The 7,153-nt window shown below is 38.4% G+C and overlaps 1 long non-coding RNA gene across 1 annotated transcript; it reads left to right on the top strand.

The window, feature by feature from the left end:
• The first annotated feature begins 4,324 nt into the window (after positions 1-4,324).
• Positions 4,325-6,415, top strand: LOC138155931 (uncharacterized). The gene is made up of 2 exons (XR_011167029.1): positions 4,325-4,674; positions 5,728-6,415. It is a non-coding gene; the product is annotated as an uncharacterized lncRNA (long non-coding RNA).
• The last annotated feature ends 738 nt before the right edge of the window (positions 6,416-7,153 follow it).

Genomic DNA, 7,153 nt, shown 5'->3' on the forward strand with positions numbered 1-7,153 from the left:
CTAATTAACATCAAGGAATGATTTACTGACAGCCAGAAAACTATTAAGTACTCCTAAGTATAACTGAATTTTTAATAGGAAGTTTGTTAATGAAAAGGAATGAATTGCTAGAGTACAACTCCATATAAAGTGAAACCAGTGGAGGAGATATTTGGTCGGAAGACATTCTGGAGCCCCTGAAAGCATACCTCTTCAAACAACCAGTCTGCTCTAACTACTTTACCCTGACAACAGAGATGTAAAGAAACACAGTCATATTTCTTCTCCTAAAAGAGAAAGTCGAAATTGTGTGGTTTGGGGCAGCTCGTTAGTTGCTCAACTATTAATGCCTTTCTTGTGTGTGTGTGTGTGTGTGTGTGTGTGTATGTGTGTGTGTTTGTATACAAATAACCACAGACACTGGCAGACATTTCTGGCCCCTGCCTTGCTTTCTCTCCCTCTAAAATCTTCACTTTTAAGTAAGCTTTTCTGCTGCTAAAAGACCAATCAATGCATCAAACACAATTTGTCCCAAATAAGCTGATAGCTGGGTTTCTACCCTCCACTCCATCTCTCTTCTCTCTTCACTACTTTAAACCAATTTAATCATTTTTAATTCCAGAGCTCCTACAGGAGAAAATATGTTTCCTGGTCTCCTTGTTGCTGACGAACCTTAGACCTACCTTTCTTTAATATGAGAAAACAAAATTTTAGTCTCCCTAGACATTGGACCTCTTTATAAGTCTTTTCCTAATCTCCCTGGATCAATTACAGAACCCTCTCAGGCACCCCTAGGCAGATACCTCCTATTCACCCCTCTCAAAATACACACACACACACACACACACACACACACACACACAACCAGTTGTAGTTGTTATTTTGCCACACATTTAGCTGCAAGAAGTTGTATGGAGGCTAGGACAGAGGAATAAAATGTGCTGCCCTTTCAGGACCTCCACACATGACTAGGAGCCTCCTCACCCCCCACATACATCAAAAAAACTGCACTGGAAAAATGTTTTCTTGCTGTTAAGTTTTCATGGCTGATTGCCTTTGCCTGGGTAACCCAATATTGATCCTTCATTATGTTAATACTGGAAGATCCCAATAGCCAGGCCACTGAGTGATTGGATGATGGATCTCAGTGGAGTGAACTAAAGGCCCCAAGAGTCAGCTTCTAGCTTTTCTCCAACCCTTACCCAAACTCTCCCTTCACCTCTATCATTATGTGCAAATGCCAACCACAGCATGAATAGCTGAAGAAATGTTCAAGCTGGTAATGACTGTAAACAAATGGGGCCTCTGGGATTCTTCTGGAAATCTAGTTGAGACCTTATTGGAAGCCTGGCATGTCATCAGTAGGGGTGAAAAGGAGGGACAAGAGCTGGGAAGACATGGCTGGAAAAGAGAGAGGGAACCAGCAAGAGGTTTAGGAAATAGCCCAAGGGGACATTGCTTCAAATTCTAGGGAGGGAAAAAAAAAGATTGAGAGGAATAGAGAAAGCCATCACTAAACATTTTTTCTCCTCAACAATTAAGGAATTACCTTCTCCTCTCTGACAGGGTCATTCATTCATTCATTAATAAGCATTTATTAAACACCTACTATATACCAGGCACTATGTTAAGTGCTGTATATCCAAAGAAAGGTAAAAAACTTCTCTAGAGGAGTTCACACTCTAATAGGGGAGATGATATGCAAACGACTATATACAAACAAGATACAGACTAGACAAGTTGGAGATAATCAGTCAAGGGAAGGTGCTAGCATTAAGTGGGATCTGGAAAGGCTTCTTCTAGAAGGTGGGATTTTACCTGGACCTTGAAGGAAAAGAGAGAAGTAAAGAGGTAGAAATGAGAAGGTCAAGCATTACAGGTATGGGGGACCATCAAAGAAAATGCCTAGAGCCAGGATGGACTTCAGCATATCTGATCTTGGATATAAGATATTATGGTCTAATTCTTCCTCCACTTCCAGAAGTGCAGATCACAGACCACTCACCGAGGTCTCCTTATTCATCCCAATGGGCCCTGCTAAAAATGGTATAAGTCTCAATTATCTAGAACTTTGAAGGAGACCAAAAAATATGATTGCTTAGGAGGTGGGAGGCAGAGGGAGATGGTTGGGGCAGATCATGAAGGAGAGAGGTAAGTATAATTTGACAAGGAAGAAAGACCATCATTAATATATGCCTAAGAGGGACTTCCCCAGAGATGTTCAGAGCCCAACCCCCTCATTCAACACATGAGAAACTTGAGGTCCAGGGATGAGAAGTGGTCCCTCAAGATCAAGGTCATACAGATGCCAAAGGGTAGAGTATAATTCTCTCTCTCTCCCCCACTCTCCCACTCTCTCTCTCTCTCTCTCTCTCTCTCTCTCTCTCTCTCTCTCTCTGTCTCTCTCTCTCTCTTTCAAATAATAAACTTTTACTTTTTTCTCTCTTTCACTTTCCCCTGCTTTTTTAGGAAAAAAAGAGAAGCAAAGAAAAAGAAAAAAATATTTGTCAAAATATACATAGTCAAGCAAAACAAATTCCCTTATCATGTCCAAAAATGTATATCTTATTTTACACACTGAGTCCATCATCTCTCTTTCAGGAGCTGAGTAGAATTCTTCATCATCAGAATTCTGTAATCATGGTTGGTCATTGAGTAAACCAAAGATCTTGAATTTTAAAGCTATCTCTTTTAGCACTTTTGTTGTTATTGTATTAATTGTCCTGATTTTTCCCACTTCATTCTGAATCAATTAAATAAATCTTCTCTTGTTTCTTTGAAACAGCCCTTCTCTTCAATTATTACAGCAAAATAGTATTCTGTTACATGGATATCTTATGATTTGTTCAGTCACAGAGCTATGAATTGGTTCAAACATTCTGGAAAGTAATTTTGAACTGTGTCTCAAATATCACCAACTGGTGATATTTGTGCATACTCCCTAAGAAGGAAAGTGCTCATATGGAGGTCACAAGAAGCACTACAAGAACTTCCCAAGGTCTATGTAAAGAATTTTAGTATTGATTATAGGACTTGGGGGATGCTGGCACAGGACTGCCCAACATGGCCTGTCCATATCCAAGAAGGTGCTGGTCCCTAAGTGCAAAACAGAATCCACCTATGGTAGAGCTTTCCAAGCTCATGTTGAACTGATCAGGCACAGGTGTAACTTGACCCAAACATCATGATGTCAATGTTCTTCTCTGAGTGACAAGGACAAACAGCAACACCTAAGACCTAGCAGAACCACTTCTTTGCCTTTACCTAAAAAAGAGCAAAGGAAAAGGAAAATAATTCATATGGTCAAAACATTCATTTTAATATATGTACAAAAGTATTATTCTTTGTGTGGTGAAGAACTGGAAACTAAGGGGATTCCCATAAAATGGAGAGAATCACCAATTTTGTTTTGTTTTTCCATTGAACCCTATTGTCTCCTGATTGTCTGAAGGTACAAATCAATTGTGTTTTTACTTGACTCTCCCACTTTCTGTCAGAGTCCTTGGATCATAGTTGTTGATATAGAAGGGGCCTCAGCAGCCACCTAGTCTAGTACCTTTCATTTTTTTAGATGAGAAACCAGGGTGAAGGGACATTAAGTGATTTGTCTGAGCTCACACTGGGAGTATCAGAAGTCAGAATTAAATTTAGGTCTCCTAATTCCAGAACTAGAGGTTTTCCCAGTGTACCACATTATCAGAAATCTACTATTTTCTTCCTTGCTGATAGTTGTCACTATTCGGTCTTAATTTTATTTCCTGTTTGTCCAAGTCTCAGATAATATAGTTTTCAAAGGAGAGGTACAGGTCACTGAATTTACATAATCAACATATCACACCTCAGAACTGTGACAAAGAAATGATCATATATCCTAAAATGCCATCTCTCCTTCTGTTTTTAGGGAGCATGTGACATACAGTCCTACTGGGTGTTTTCCCCAAATTTATCACCGAGCTATTATTTTAAGAGTATTTTGTGAAAGTTTTATGAGCCATTAAGGAAAATTGACTCTGTGCCGGCTTTTTTCCTGGTTTCAGAAGAGAAAATGTTATTTTAACAGTGAATGCTATTACCATTTACTTCAGGGATGATTTTGGATTGGGTTCACATTTCATGCATATTTTATCCACAATTACCACATATGTGTAGTTTGCTCCACCAGCGGCACATATGGAAAATCTCTTTGTGGAAAATATGAATGATGTCATCTGCATAGTAATATCAGGAGATGAATGCACACTCCCATGGTGAAGTTGAAGCCATGGTATGTTCTGTGGATTAGAGAATGTTCTCCATGGTCTCTGGGAGGCCCATTTGGCTTCACCCATGATTGGCCCCAGGAGCATTCTCATAGATTCCCCTGAAAGAGACTTGTGGACTCTAGGACTTGCTTAGTTTATTTGGAGTCATTCTTAGGCTGCCTCCAGTGAATTCACTCTCATCCTCAAGATTCAAAGCAGGGAGCTAAAAAGTCTAATCAGTCTGTTCTGTCCCGTTTCATGTTGAACACCCCAGCCCCACCACAGTTTCTGCAGCTTTTCCCCTGGAGACTGTTCCTGTTCCTTATTCAGGTCACATTTCTCTGTGGCATCTTTGAATGGATTATCCCCAAACAGCTACTTTATGCTTCACTGGTGATCTAAGCAGTCTTCAAGAGGATGTTGGTGCAGGATAGGGTGACAGCCCATGTGAGAGGTATGGGATAAACTTTTTTTTTGCTCTTCCCAGTAGAGAAATTGATCAAAATAAAAATTACATTTTTTGAAGCATCAATTATGAAGAATTCTACAAATAATTAAATATTTATTAAAATAAAAGTGTGGTTCAGTGGCAAGGTCACTCGCTTATTAACCCTGGAGTCAAAGGACCAGAGTTCAAATCCTATCTCTGATGCTTACTATCTGTGTCAACCTGGATAAGTGACATCACTGTCCTTGTCTATAAAATGAGGAAATTGGATGAGATGGTTACTGATCCACCTTCCAGCTATATCTATGATCCTATGAAATGCCTCTTAGTTGAAAGGCATGATGGAATATGATGTAGGAGATGGATACTTGGCCTTGTAATTATAGACTGTAGCACATATTAGCTCGGAAACCTTAGGCAAGTTATGTAGCCTCTCCAGGTAACTAAATAAGATTAGAAGTTGTAGAGTCTTTTCAGATCTGGATCTGATCTCATAGAGTGAGGTTTTTTACTGATAGTTCCCTAGTCCAATGAAATCAAAGGTCCAATTTAATAAAACAAACAAAGATTCTGGCTAGGCTAAATGAACAAAGATGAAATGATTGGGTGAAGACCTGGTTCTCATACAGATGGACCAAATGACCTTCGTAGTTTCTTCCAACTTCTTTCATATCAAATTGAGTAGGTAATTCCTCCTCCTATAAATCTGGCACAGGAGATCTACCCGATAGGCTCGGAAATTCCTTCTAGGCTTCTGGACGTTACATGGACATGAATGAAGTAAAATGACTATCCATGAGTTACCACTCACTTTTGCTACATGACAAGTCCATCTCTAGATCTTGCCATACATCTCATACAACTTGTCTTCAACTTCTTCATAATTCTTCACTTGGAATGTGGTGTAACCTGTACATAAATAATAACATGCACCTTTCCATTACATTTTATTTGTTCTGAAACTTTCATTAAGTGGAGAAAGTGGAATTTCATGCTTTAGAACCATAGATTATCAGCCAAAGAACAGTTGTACTTAAAAAGTGTTAACTTTTATTTCAGGGCAGAATTGACTTTATTAAAGCATCAAGTAGCTTCTCAAAAGGGCAGAAAAATGGTGCATTGGATAGGACACCAGACCTGGAATCAGGAAGACCTGAGTTCAAATCCAGCCTTGGATACACGTCAGCTGTGTGACCCTACGCAAGTCATTTAACCCTGTTTGCCTCAGTTTCTTCATCTGTAAAATGATTTGGAGAAAGAAATTGCAAAACATTCTAGTGTCTTTGCTGAGAAAACCCCAAATGGGGCATGAAAAGTCAGGCATGACTGAAATGACTAGACAATAAAAAACAAAAATGCTTCTCAAAAGACAATCTAGCTTGCTGTCTTCCTCCTACCCACTTCTGGACCTCATCTGCAGTGTCTGTCCATGAACACAGGATCATCAAAGTGCCATCTTTACAATTTTTTCATATAATTGCCTATTTTAATATGAACAATAGGTTTTCTTCCTCCACTTGTATTTTCCTTTGTGAATGGTTAGGCAAAAAAATTACATTTCAGGGCTTGATAGAAACAACATATTATCACAACATTTAGGAATATTTAGAGGACATTAACCTTTTTCACAGAATATATCTTTAATTTAAATTATTTTCTGTACATCAATTAATAAATATTTATTAAGCACAGATTATGTGCCAGCAACTGAGTAAAGTGCTGGGAATAAAAAAAAAAAAAAAAGAAATGGTGAAAAACAGTCCTTGCCCTCCAGGAGTTTATAATCTAATTATGGAGACAACATGTGAACAGATATAAAATAAACTATCCACGGATGTATAGAGCAAAGTTAACACAGGTAAGGCATTGGAATTTAAGAGGGTTTGAGGAAGACTTCCTGTAGAAAGTGCAATTTTAATTGGGACTTACAGGAAGCCAGAGAGGTCAGTTGTCAGAGCAGAGGAGAGTGTTCTAGACATTGGGGACAGTCAGAGAAAATTCCTAGAGCTAAGAGATGGAATGTCTTGCTCATAGAAATCTTGCATGGAAACTACAAACTTCTTCCATGATCATTCACCTCTCTTTTTTACCTCTATTAATATTCATCATCAGAGAGATTATCTAACAAAGGTACTTCTGTTAACAGATTTTGTGTAATCTATTGAATTAAATTTTCTTGTGAGAGGTCCCTGGTTGAGAAAAAAAAAAAGCTTCCAATGTAATATTTTGCAGATCTGGATCAAATGTTGTTTGTTTTGGTACCTTTTAAATAATCAATGAGCCAAAAGTACAATGGCATCTTGTGTTATCAATAACTTTCTATCAGTTATAGGGAGTGGTCTAAGAAAGAATAATTTCTACCTCTTTGTGGAGAAGTCATTGACTAGAGACACAGAGACATACATTTAAAAGCATAACCACTGTTTCAATTTGTTTTCTTTGACTATACTAATTTATAGTTATAGGAAAAGAAGAAGAAGGAGGA

Source organism: Petaurus breviceps, unplaced genomic scaffold, assembly GCF_028583685.1.
Source record: "Petaurus breviceps papuanus isolate PSGF00001 unplaced genomic scaffold, PetGlider_PUasm1.0 98, whole genome shotgun sequence".
In the NCBI taxonomy this organism is placed as follows: domain Eukaryota; kingdom Metazoa; phylum Chordata; class Mammalia; order Diprotodontia; family Petauridae; genus Petaurus; species Petaurus breviceps.